The sequence below is a fragment of the Bos indicus x Bos taurus genome, chromosome 5 (genome assembly GCF_003369695.1).
Source record: "Bos indicus x Bos taurus breed Angus x Brahman F1 hybrid chromosome 5, Bos_hybrid_MaternalHap_v2.0, whole genome shotgun sequence".
Classification (NCBI taxonomy): Eukaryota; Metazoa; Chordata; class Mammalia; order Artiodactyla; family Bovidae; genus Bos; species Bos indicus x Bos taurus.
Window position 1 is genome coordinate 61,260,724 of NC_040080.1, and position 14,276 is coordinate 61,274,999.

Genomic DNA, 14,276 nt, shown 5'->3' on the forward strand with positions numbered 1-14,276 from the left:
TGAGCATTTTTTGTCCTTTATTGTGCCTATCTTTGCATGAAATGTTCCCTTGATATCTCCAATTTTCTTAAAGAAATCTCTAGTCTTTTACATTCTATAGTTTTCCTCTATTTCTTTTCATTGTTCACTTAAGAAGGCTTTCTTATATCCCCTTGCTATTCTTTGGAACTCTGCATTCAGTTGGGTATATCTTTCCCTTTGCCTTTCACTTCTCTTCTTTGCTCAGCTATTTGTAAGGCATCCTCAGACAACTATTCTGCCTTCTTCATTTTCTGTTTCTTGGGGATGGTTTTGTTCACCGCCTCCTTTACAAGGTCATGAACCTCTATCCATAGATCGTCAGGCACCCTAACAGGTCTAATCCCTTGAATCTATTCATAACTTCCCTTGTGTAATCATAAGAGATTTGATTTAGGTCATCCCTGAATGACCTAGTGGTTTTCCCTACCATATTCAATTTAAATCTGAATATTGCAATAATTGATGATCTGAGCCACAGTCAGCTCCAGGTCTTGTTTTTGCTGACTGTATAGAGCCTCTCCATCTTTGGCTGCAAAGAATATAATCAGTCTGATTTCGGCATTAAACATTTGGTGATGTTCATGTGTAGAGTCGTCTTTTGTGTTGTTGGAAGAGGGTGTTTGATATAACCAGTGTGTTCCCTTGGCAAAGCTCTGTTAGCCTTTGCCCTGCTTCATTTTGTACTCCAAGGCCAAACTTGCCTGTAAGGACTAAAGACATACATATCCGTTAATTATAATCATAAAATAAAGGATCATGAGAGAAGACACATGGACAGAATAAACAAGTTAAACAAATATGAAATATCAGTCCAAGTAAACAGGTTTTGAAATATATATATATTATATAGTATGAGAAAAATAGCATAGCATGTAAAGCAAAAAATAATTTGTTTCTATCTTTAATAGTCATGCTGTGAAAGGTTATTGCTGAGCCATTAAAGATGCCAGGATTCTTGGCTGCAGGAGGAGAGGAATTCAATCCAGGCCAGTGATAAAGCTTGATTTCTGAGAGCTTTTGTGTAATCAAGTTTTATTAAAAGTATAAAAGAGATAGAGAAATCTTCTGACATAGACATCAGAAGTGGGCAGAAAGAGTGCCCCCCTGCTTGTCTTTAGCAGAAAGTTATGGTGATAGACAGGGAGGCCTGGCGTGCTGCAATTCATGGGGTCACAAAGAGTCAGACACGACTGAGCGACTGAACTGAACTGAACTATATACCTACTAGCAGGCTGCTAATTAGAGAAAGGAAATATCTCAAAACTCAGAGAAAGGCAACAGGCCTCTCACCCACAACATGCATTTTGAGACAACATTGGCACAAGGTGAGTCATCCCGGGCCATAAAACGATTGACATGAATCTTGAAGAAAGGCAGGTTTCCAAGCAAATACATAGTCTTATTAACATAGATTAGGAGAATAATTGTATGAGTAAAGCATACTGGTTTGTTGAGCCATTATCAGTTCTAGTCTTAGTTGGAACAGACTTGAAAAAAGATAGTTTAGTTAAGTTCAGTTCAGTCGCTCAATTGTGTCCGACTCTTTGCGACCCCATGGACTGCAGAACACCAGGCCTCCCTGTCCATCACCAACTCCTGGAGATTACTCAAACTCATGTCCATTGAGTCAGTGATGCCACCCAACCATTTCATCCTGTCATCCCCTTCTCCTGTCGCCTTCAATCTTTCCCAGAAACAGGGTCTTTTCAAATGAGTCAGCTCTTCGCATCAGGTGGCCAAAGTACTGGAGTTTCAGTTTCAACATCAGTCTTTCCACTGAATATTTAGGACAGATCCTTTAGGATGGACTGGTTGGATCTCCTTGCAGTCCAAGGGACTCTCAAGAGTCTTCTCCAACACCACAGTTCAAAAGCATCAATTCTTCAGCACTCAGTTTTCTTTAGAGTCCAATTCTCACATCTATACATGACTACTGGAAAAACCATAGCCTTGACTAGATGGACTTTTGTTGGCAAAGTAATGTCTCTGCTTTTTAATATGCCATCTAGGTTGGTCATAACTTTTCTTCCAAGGAGTAAGAGTCTTTTGATTTCATGGCTGCAGTCATCATCTGCAGTGATTTTGGAGTCCCCCCAAAAATAAAGTCTGCCACTGTTTCCACTGTTTCTCCATCTATTTGTCATGAAGTGATGGGACCAGATGCCATGATCTCTATTTTCTGAATGTTGACCTTTAAGCCAACTTTTTCACTCTCCTCTTTCACTTTCATCAAGAGGCTCTTTATTTCCTTTTCACTTTCTGCCATAAGGGTGGTGTCATCTGCTTATCTGAGGTTATTGATATATCTCCTGGAAATCCTGATTCCAGCTTGTGCTTCCTCCAGCCCAGCATTTCTCATGAGTACTCTGCATATAAGTTAAATAAGCAAGGTGACAATATACAGCCTTGATGTACTCCTTTCCCTATTTGAAACCAGTCTGTTGTTCCGTGTTCAGTTCTAATTGTTGCTTCCTGACCTGCATACAGATTACTCAAGAGGCGAGTCAGGTGGTCTGGTGTCTAGGGTAAATACCTAGCTCATTAACATAGCTTAAGGAAAACATTTCCACAAGGAAAACTCATTGGTTAGCTCCAGGTTTGAGAAAAGTTAAGTTTAGGTGGAACCAGGTGTCGTCATTGCAACACAGAATTTTTTAAAAACCTCTTTTTAATTTTGTATCAGTTCAGTTCAGTTAGTCACTCAGTCGTGTCTGACTCTTTAAGACCTCATGAATTGCAGCACGCCAGGCCTCCCTGTCCATCACCAACTCTCAGAGTTCACTCAAACACATGGCCATTGAGTTGGTGATGCCATCTAGCCATCTCATCCTCTGTCGTCCCTTTCTCCTCCTGCCCCCAATCCCTCCCAGCATCAGAGTCTTTTCCAATGTGTCAACTCTTTGCATGAGGTGGCCAAAGTACAGGAGTGAGAAGGGGAAAAAAATCTGGCACTTGTAGCTTGTTTCCTCCTTTTGCTTAAGAAAGATAAAAAAAACTATCTGACAGTTGCAGCCTATTTTCTCCTTTTGTGGGCCCCTAGCCTTCCTGTCTGTTACCCTCTCATTTGGTATGCTAAAACTCCTCCATAATGTGATTCTGTCTTTATGTTGGTATGGTCTACAGTCCTGTCAAGAACCTATGTGTGTTCTATCTTGTTCATTCATCATTTCTACTGTAATTGATCATAGCCATGGCTACAAAGGGCTTGCCATCACATCTGCATTTTCAGCAGTAAGGGGAATCAAGAGGAAGAGGAGTGAAAATTCCATTTTTCAGAGTATGATCCTTGGAAGTTGCACAGATATCTCCATTTACATTCTTTGGACAGAATTTTGGCACATGGCTGTAATATGTTGCATGATTGGCCAGGTATAGACATACATACTGCTGCTACTGCTAAGTCACTTCAGTCGTGTCCAACTCTGTGTGGCCCATAGACGGCAGCCCACCAGGCTTCCCGTCCCTGGGATTTTCCAGGCAAGAACACTGGAGTGGGTTGCCATTTCCTTCTCCAATGCATGAAAGTGAAAAGTGAAAGTGAAGTCGCTCAGTCGTGTCCGATTCTAGCGATCCCATAGACTGCAGCCTGCCAGGCTTATCGGTCCATGGGATTTTCTAGGCAAAAGTACTGGAGTGGGGTGCCATTGCCTTCTCCTAGACATACATAAAGAGTTTAAAACTATAGAAGTGGAGAATGCTTAGTTATTATGAACCTTTAGTTGAATATCAAATAAAAAATATCACAAAGACTATTGGGAGAAAAAACAGTTTTTGAAAAAGAAACTGAGGTCATATAGGACATGAAATGGTAGGTGTATCTGGACAATTAATGATACTGCATTTATACTGAGGTATAATGTTTCCTGGACAGGCTAAACATCTTATATTGTTACTTCTTGTTATCAACATAAGCAATCTTTTCTTTTTCTGCTTCCAGAACCTACCTATGTGTTTGGGATTTCAAAACATGAGTGTGTGGAAGAAAAATTCTTGTTGGAGATACCTATACTGAGATCTCTGGGGACATAGTTAAAGATATACATTTTTTTAATATATAATTTTACTGCTAAAAATATTTAGTGCCTGGGGAGAACACTTGAATAATAAATGTTTGATCTTTGCAATTGTTGTCCTTAGATTTCCTATCTTCCTGAGAATAATTCACAAATTTTAGATATCTTCCTACAAAGCACAGAAAGCATAAATACTCCATGGGTCAAGTGTTGCTTTATTTTATGGCATTTTGGGTGATACTTAAAAAAATATTCAATACATAATATGTATTTATTTATGTATCTTTCTAAGAATTTGTCCATTTCTTCTAGATTGTTCATTTATTTTATTTTATTTTTTAATATAAATTTATTTATTTTGCTGCTGCTGCTGCTAAGTCACTTCAGTCGTGTCCGACTCTGTGCGACCACATAGAGGGCAGCCCACCAGGCTCCCCCATCCCTGGGATTCTCCAGGCAAGAATGCTGGAGTGGGTTGCCATTTCCTTCTCCAATGCAGGAAAGAGAAAAGTGAAAGTGAAGTCACTCAGTCGTGCCCCACTGTTAGCGACCCCATGGACTGCAACCTACCAGGCTTCTCTGTCCATAGGATTTTCCAGGCAAGAATACTGGAGTGGGGTGCCATTGCCTTATTTATTTTAATTGGAGGTTAATTACTTTACAGTATTGTATTGGTTTTGTCATATATCGACATCAATCCACCACAGGTATACACGTGTTCCTCATCCAGAATGCTCCTCCCTCCTTCCTCCCCGTACCATCCCTCTGGGTCGTCTCAGTGCACCAACCCCAAGCATCCAGTATCCTGCAGCGAACTTGGACTAGGAATTCGTTTCATATATGGTATTATACGTGTTTCAATGCCATTTTCCCAAATCATCCCACCCTTTCCCTCTCCCACAGAGTCCAAAAGACTATACATCTGTGTCTCTTTTGCTGTCTCACATACAGGGTTATTGTTACTATCTTTCTAAATTCCAGATACATGTGTTAGTATACTGTATTGGTGTTTTTCTTTCTGGCTTACTTCACTCTGTATAATGGGCTCCATCGCTTCTTGGCCTTTTGGCTAAGATCAACTGTATAATAGGCTCCAGTTTCATCCACCTAATTAGAACTGATTCAATTGTATTCTTTTTAATGGCTGAGTAATACTCCATTGTGTATATGTACTACCACTTTCTTATCCATTCACCTGCTGATGGACATCTAGGTTACTTCCATGTCCTGGCTAATATAAACAGTGCTGTGATGAACATTGGGGTACACGTGTCTCTTTCAATTCTGGTTTCCTCTGTGTGTGTGCCCAGCAGTGGGATTGCTGGGTCATAAGGCAATTCTATTTCCAATTTTTAAAGGAATCTCCACACTGTTCTCCATAGTGGCTGTACTAGTTTGCATTCCCACCAACAGTGTAAGAGGGTTCCCTTTTCTCCACAACCTCTCCAGCATTTATTGCTTATAGACTTTTGGATCACAGCCACTCTGACTGGCATGAAATGGTACTTCATAGTGGTTTTGATTTGCATTTCTCTGATAATGAGTGATGTTGAACATCTTTTCATGTGCTTGTTAGCCATCTGTATGTCTTTTTTTTTTTTTTTTTTTCTTCTTTGGAGAAATGTCTATTTACTTTTTGGGCCTATTTTTTGATTGGGTAGCTTATTTTTCTGGAATTGAGCTGCAGGAGTTGCTTGTATATTTTTGAGATTAGTTGTTTGTCAGTTGCTTCATTTGCTATTATTTTATCCCATTCTGAAGGCTGTCTTTTCATCTTACTTATAGTTTTCTTTGTTGTGCAGAAGTTTTTAAGTTTAATATTGGAAATAAAAACAAAAATAAACAAATGGGACTTAATTAGATTGTTCATTTAGTAATGGAAAAATTTAATATGATAATCAAAAAACCTGAAGAAAAACAAAGTGCTAATCAAAATATGCACAAAGTTACCTTAAAATGATCTGAGAGAAGAACCGTATGTTGAGGAGTTGAGTGAGATCCGTTCAGAGAAGAATGGAATATCAGTGTGCTGTGTTCAGTATGATGACAAAAGTATTAACTACTGAGCAGAGATGATTTTGTGTGAATAAATCTGTGTATATATCTTCTTAAAAATTGTTTGAAATTTTAAGTATTTTGGGGAGACTGATTTAGCACTGAAAAACATGAAAAGAATTGGTATGTGAAAATTTTTAAATTTAAAAACTGGATTTTCTTTTAGATATGTTTTAATTCACTTTTGTTCTATTTTTATCATTAAACATTAACCTCACTTTCCCTCACATTGTTTTAGGAAAGTCATATGGAATACACAGGTGATTTATTATTGAGAAACTTTTCCTTTTCAAATATATTTCATTTTCATAATAGCTAATACAACTAAACATTATTGCATTCATAGGCTGATTTCTAATGGTTTTGTAATTGAACTTTATTATTATTATTATTTTTTTACAGTGTGTGTTGGGGAGAGTTTCTGTGTTAAATTGTTGAAGTTGAAGACAGATAATTTGACATGGTAAAAGTTTGATTTAGGTGTTTAGTATATGCATTCCTACAATTTTTGTCTTTGAGTCACGTGTGTAAATAAATATTTATTATTGATTGCTCCATAATTATTTGCATATAAAGTGAATGTCCAGGAAAAATAATAGTCTCTTCCTTTACCCATATTTATCTACATTATTAACTGTGTGATTTTGACAGCAGATCTTACTACCTTATCTTAGAATTCTCCTATAAATTCCTCTGGATATAACTGAAAACAACTTTCATTTGTCCATATATGATTATTTTTATTTGCATAGTTGTATTTTCAATAATAGCATATATTTCAGAGATTAGAAATAAACCTGGAGGAAAAAAGAAAAACAAATTAAAAGAAATGAGAACAATCTCAGAGACCTCCAGGACAATATTAAACACTACAACATTCGAATCATAGGAGTCCCAGAAGAAGACAAAAAGAAAGACCGTGAGAAAATACTTGAGGAGATAAGAGTTGAAAACTTCCCTAAAATGGGGAAGAAAATAATCACCCAAGTCCAAGAAACCCAGAGAGTCCCAAAGAGGATAAACCCAAAGCAAAACACCCCAAGATGCATATTAAACAAATTAACAAAGAGCAAACACAAAGAACAAATTTTAAAAGCAGCAAGGGAAAAAAAAACAAATATCACACAAGGGAATTCCCATAAGGATAACAGCTGATCTTTCAATAGAAACTCTTCAAGCCAGGTGGGAATGGCAAGACATACTTAAAGTGATGAAAGAAAATAACCTACAGCCCAGATTACTGTACCCAGCAAGGATCTCATTCAAACATGAAGGAGAAATCAAAAGCTTTACAGACAAGCAAAAGCTGAGAGAATTCTGCACCACCAAATCAGCTCTCCAACAAATGCTAAAGGATATTCGCTAGACAGGAAACACAAAGAGGGTGTATAAACTCGAACCCAAAACAACAAAGCAAATGGTAACCGGATCATACTTATCAATAATTACCTTAAAAGTAAATGGGTTGAATGCCCCAACCAAAAGATAAAGACTGGCTGAAAGGATACAAAAACAAGACCCAAATATATGTTGTCTAAAAGAGACCCACCTCAAAACAGGGGACACAACAGACTGAAAGTGAAGGGCTGGAAAAAGATTTTCCATGCAAATAGAGACCAAAAGAAAGCAGGAGTAGCAATACTCATATCAGATAAAATAGACTTTAAAACAAAGGCTGCGAAAAGAGACAAAGAAGGTCAGTACATAATGATCAAAGGATCAATCCAAGAAGAAGATACAACAATTATAAATATATATGCACCCAACATAGGAGCACCACAATATGTAAGACAAATGCTAACAAGTATGAAAGGGGAAATTAACAATAACACAATAATAGGGGGAGACTTTTATACCCCACTCACACCTATGGATAGATCAACTAAACAGAAAATTAACAAGGAGACACAAACTTTAAATGATGCAATAGACCAGTTAGACCTAATTGATATCTATAGGACATTTCACCCCAAACAATGAATTTCATCTTTTTCTCAAGTGCACATGGAAACTTCTCCAGGATAGAACACATCCTGGGCCATAAATCTAGCCTTGGTAAATTCAAAAAATTGAAATCATTTGAAGCATCTTTTCTGACCACAATGCAGTAAGATTAGATCTCAATTACAGGAGAAAAACAATTAAAAATTCCAACATAGGGAGGCTGAACAACACGCTACTGAATAACCAACAAATCACAGAAGAAATCAAAAAAGAAATCAAAATTTGCATAGAAATGAATGAAAATGAAAACACAACAACCCAAAACCTGTGGGACACTGTAAAAGCAGTCCTAGGGGGAAAGTTCATAGCAATACAGGCATACCTCAAGAAACAAGAAAAAAGTCAAATAAATAACCTAACTCTACACCTAAAGCAACTAGAAAAGGAAGAAATGAAGAACTCCAGGGTTAGTAGAAGGAAAGAAATCTTAAAAATTAGGGCAGAAATAAATGCAAAAGAAACAAAAGAGACCATAGCAAAAATCAACAAAGCCAAAAGTTGGTTCTATGAAAGAATAAATAAAATTGACAAACCATTAGCCAGACTCATCAAGAAACAAAGGGAGAAAAATCAAATCAATAAAATTAGAAATGAAAATGGAGAGATCACAACAGACAACACAGAAATACAAAGGATCCTAAGAGACTACTATCAGCAATTATATGCCAATAAAATGGACAACGTGGAAAAAATGGACAAATTCTGAGAAAAGTACAACTTTCCAAAAATGGAACAGAAAGAAATAGAAAATCATAACAGACCCATCACAAGCACGGAAATTGAAACTGTAATCAGAAATCATCCAGCTAACAAAAGCCCAGGTCCAGACGTCTTCACAGCTGAATTCTACCAAAAATTTGGAGAAGAGCTAACACCTATCCTATTCAAACTCTTCCAGAAAATTGTAGAGGAAGGTCAACTTCCAAACGCATTCTTTGAGGCCACCATCACCCTAATACCAAAACCTGACAAAGATGCCACGAAAAAAGAAAACTACAGGCCAATATCACTGATGAACATTGATGCAAAAATCCTTAACAAAATTCTAGCAATCAGAATCCAACAACACATTAAAAAGATCATACACCATGACCAAGTGGGCTTTATCCCAGGGATGCAAGGATTCTTCAGTATCTGCAAATCAATCAATGTAATATGCCACATTAACAAATTGAAAAATAAAAAACATATGATTATCTCAATAGATGCAGAGAAAGCCTTTGACAAAATTCAACATCCATTTATGATAAAAACTCTCCAGAAAGCAGGAATAGAAGGAACATACCTCAACATAATAAAAGCTATATATGACAAACCCATAGCAAACATTATCCTCAATGGTGAAAAATTGAAAGCATTTCCTCTAAAGTCAGGAACAAGACAAGGGTGCCCAATTTCACCACTACTATTCAACATAGTTTTGGAAGTTTTGGCCACAGCAATCAGAGCAGAAAAAGAAATAAAAGGAATCCAAATTGGAAAAGAAGAAGTAAGACTCTCACTGTTTGCAGATGACATGATCCTCTATATAGAAAACCCTAAAGACTCTACCAGAAAATTACTGGAGCTAATAAATGAATATAGTAAATTTGCAGGATATAAAGTCAGCACACAGAAATCCCTTGGGTTCCTATATACTAGTAATGAGAAAATAGAAAGATAAATTAAGGAAACAATTCCATTCACCATTGCAACGAAAAGAATAAAATACTTAGGAATGCTGCTGCTGCTGCTGCTAAGTCGTTTCAGTCATGTCCAACACTGTGCATCCCCATAGACGGCAGCCCACAAGGCTCTCCCGTCCCTGGTATTCTCCAGGCAAGAACACTGGAGTGGGTTGCCATTTCCTTCTCCAAAGCATGAAAGTAAAAAGTGAAAACGATCGCTCAGTCATGTCCGACTCTTGGCGACCCCATGAACGGTAGCCTACCAGGCTCCTCTGTCCATAGGATTTTCCAGGCAAGAGTACTTAGGAATATATCTACCTAAAGAAACTAAAGACCTATATACAGAAAACTATAAAACACTGGTGAAAGGAAAAAAAAAAAAAAAGGACACTAATAGACGGAGAAATATATCATGTGCATGGATTGGAAGAATTAATATAGTAAAAATGACTATACTACCCAAAGCATTTTATAGATTCAATGCAATCCCTATCAAGCTACCAACAGTATTCTTCACAGAACTAGAACAAATAATTTCACAATTTGTATGGAAATACAAAAAACCTCGAATAGCCAAAGCAATCTTGAGAAAGAAGAATGGAACTGGAGGAATCAACCTGCCTGACTTCAGTCTCTACTACAAAGCCACAGTCATCAAGACAGTACGGTACTGGCACAGAGACAGAAATATAGATCACTGGAACAAAATAGAAAGCCCAGAGATAAATCCAAGCACATATGGACACCTTATCTTTGACAAAGGAGGCAAGAATATACAATGGAGAAAAGACAATCTCTTTAACAAGTGGTACTGGGAAAACTGGCCAACCACTTGGAAATGAATGAAACTAGAACACTTTCTAACACCATACACAGAAATAAACTCAAAATGGATTAAAGATCTAAACGTAATACCAGAAACTATAAAACTCTTAGAGGAGAACATAGGCAAAACACTCTCCAACACACATCACAGCAGGATCCTCTATGACCCACCTCCCAGAATATTGGGAATAAAAGCAAAAATAAACAAATGGGACCTAATTAAACTTAAAAGCTGCACCAGAATGGAAACTAAAAGCAAGGTGAAAAGACAGCCTTCAGAATGGGAGAAAATAATAGCAAATGAAGCAATTGACAAACAACTAATCTCAAAAATATACAAGCAACTCCTACAACTCAATTCCAGAAAAATAAGCTACCCAATCAAGAAATGGGCCAAATAACTAGACATTTCTCCAAAGAAGACATACAGATGGCTAACAAACACATGAAAAGATGTTCAACATCACTCATTATCAGAGAAATGCAAATCAAAACCACTATGTGGTACCATTTCACCCCAGTCAGAATGGCTGCAATCCAAAAATCTACAAGCAATAAATGCTGGAGAGGATGTGGACAAAAGGGAACCCCTTACACTTTTGGTGGGAATGCAAACTAATACAGACAGTATGGAGAACAGTGTGGAGATTCCTTAAAAAACTGGAAACAGAACTGCTTTATGACCCAGCAATTCCACTGCTGGGCATACACACAGAGGAAACCAGAACTGAAAGAGACACGTGAACCCCAATGTTCATCGCAGCACTGTTTATAATAGCCAGGACATGGAAGCAACCTAGATGTCCATCAGCAGATGAATGGATAAGAAAGTGGTGGTACATATACACAATGGAGTATTACTCAGCCATTAAAAAGAATACAATTGAATCAGTTCTAATGAGGTGTATGAAACTAGAGCCGATTATACAGAGTGAAGTAAGCCAGAAAGAAAAACACCAATACAGTATACTAACGCATATATATTGAATTTAGAAAGATGGTAACAAATACTATGTATATGAGACAGCAAAAGAGGCACTGATGTATAGAACAGTCTTTTGGCCTCTGTCGGAGAGGGAGAGGGTGGGATCATTTGGGAGAATGGCATTGAAACATGTATAATATCAAATATAAAACGAGTCGCCAGTCCAAGTTCGATGCACGATACTGGATGCTTGGGGCTGGTGCACTGAGACGACCCAGAGGGATGGTAGAGGGAGGGAGGAGAGTTCAGGATGGGGAACACGTGTATACCTGTGGCGGACTCATGTTGATATATGGCAAAATCAATACAATATTGTAAAGTTAAAAAATAAAATAAAAAAGAAATAAACCTGGATTTTCTAAACAGAGAAAACATTGTCTTCTCTATCTCCCATCACAAAAACTTGATTATTTTATGTGTTTCATCAGGAAGATACCAAGGAAGTTACATTTCCCTAGAGATATCATTAATCATTTTTTGTTTAAGAAATATGCTATATTTGGTCTAAAACTATTTATACACACTTTGCCACATCTAAGAAGACAATTTTTAAAAATATACTCTTTCAGCTCTTCATCCCATTCCCCAGTTGCTAGCTATACAACCCTGAATGATTCACTCTCACTTGAAATATGCCTGTCATTGAAAATAGTTATATCTTGGCAATATTTCATAACTTACATGTTAGCCATACATTTTATTATTCTGATCATATGGAAATGTATGCCTTGTAAACTTTTGTCAACAATTCTGAGATTTATTATGTGTTTGAAATTTATCAAATACTTACTCCTCATCTCTTAGGTGTGTTGATCTCAAAACTGGTCATCGTTTTTAGTCTGTGCTGTAGACAAAGAATAAAATGGCAAGTGCAAATAACAATTAGATGGAGAGAAATTTCATTGGTACCTACTTTCTTCTTGGAAATTTTATTTATTAATTTTATATACTAAGTTGCACATTTTAATAATATTTACAGTTTTAATTTTATTAAATTTTACTTATTTACACAATTTTAACAGCTTTCCTCAAATTCACTGCCTTATCACTAAAAATCCAACTTACCTTACTAGGTTTCCATAAACTTCATCTTTATATTTCTCTTGCTTTTCATTATGACACCTCATATAATTTTCTGAGTACATAGTTATGCATTTCTATCCATTCCTAAATCCTGCTTTTTTTTTTTTTTTCCATTTTCACTTTAGCTGACCTACTCTTAGAGTCAAACCATGTAGAGGAAAACTGCTGTTTTCTTGTTGTATATTCAGGTCATCAGAATATTCTTGCTTATATTTTTTTAAGAACACAAATTGGAGAGGATGAGGATGGTGACAGATATCAAGGGAATGTAAATACCAGTAAGGACACCAAATAAGTATATTCCTGATGTCTCATATTCATATACATAAAAGTGGATCTCATTTGCCATGAAAGTAAATGAAACATTAATTAGAAATTTGAATTTGATTGAGTAAAATGGCAAAAGTGTACTAGTCCTATTTATTGATGATAGCTAGGGGTGTGTGTGTGTGTGTGTGTGTGTGTTTGTGTTAAATACAAAACATGAAGTGATGACATGTATTCAGGTCCTCTTAAGCAAAATAGAAAATGACTTCTATCATAATTCTTGTACAAAATAAAGGCTGGAAAAACGTTTCTATGCTTTAATAGTCTGCTTAATTTTCCTTGAATTTATTCACTTAAAATCAACCAACAATTAATATGATCACATATATTATTCAGTGGTGAAATTAGAAGGGAAACTTTGAATCAACTGTCCAGATACCCTGGAAATGCAAAGGATTGTTCTTCCTGGCATTAACCATTTTTATAACATGAAGGAGCCGTGCGTTCAGATCAGATCAGATCAGTCGCTCAGTATGTCCGACTCTTTGCGACCTCATGAATCGCAGCACGCCAGGCCTCCCTGTCCATCACCAACTCCTGGAGTTCACTCAGACTCACATCCATAGAGTAAGTGATGTCATCTCACCGTCTCATCCTCTGTCGTCCCCTTCTCCTCCTGCCCCCAATCCCTCACAGCATCAGAATCTTTTCCAATGAGTCAACTCTTTGCATGAGGTGGCCAAAGTACTGGAGTTTCAGCTTTAGCTCATTCCTTCCAAAGAAATCCCAGGGTTGATCTCCTTCAGAATGGACTGGTTGGATCTCCTTGCAGTCCAAGGGACTCTCAAGAGTCTTCTCCAACACCACAGTTCAAAAGCACCAATTCTTCGGCACTCAGCCTTCTTCACAGTCCAACTCTCACATCCATACATGACCACAGGAAAAACCATAGCCTTGACTAGACGAACCTTTGTTGCCAGGGTAATGTCTCTGCTTTTGAATATGCTATCTAGGTTGGTCATAACTTTCCTTCCAAGGAGTAAGCATCTTTTAATTTCATGGCTGCAGGCACCATCTGCAGTGATTTTGGAGCCCAGAAAAATAAAGTCTGACACTGTTTCCACCGTTTCCCCATGTATTTCCCATGAAGTGTTGGGTCCAGATGCCATGATCTTTGTTTTCTGAATGTTGAGCTTTAAGCCAACTTTTTCACTCTCCACTTTCACTTTCATCAAGAGGCTTTTGAGTTCCTCTTCACTTTCTGCCATAAGGGTGGTGTCATCTGCATATCTGAGGTGATTGATATTTCTCCCAGCAATCTTGATTCCAGCTTGTGTTTCTTCCAGTCCAGCGTTT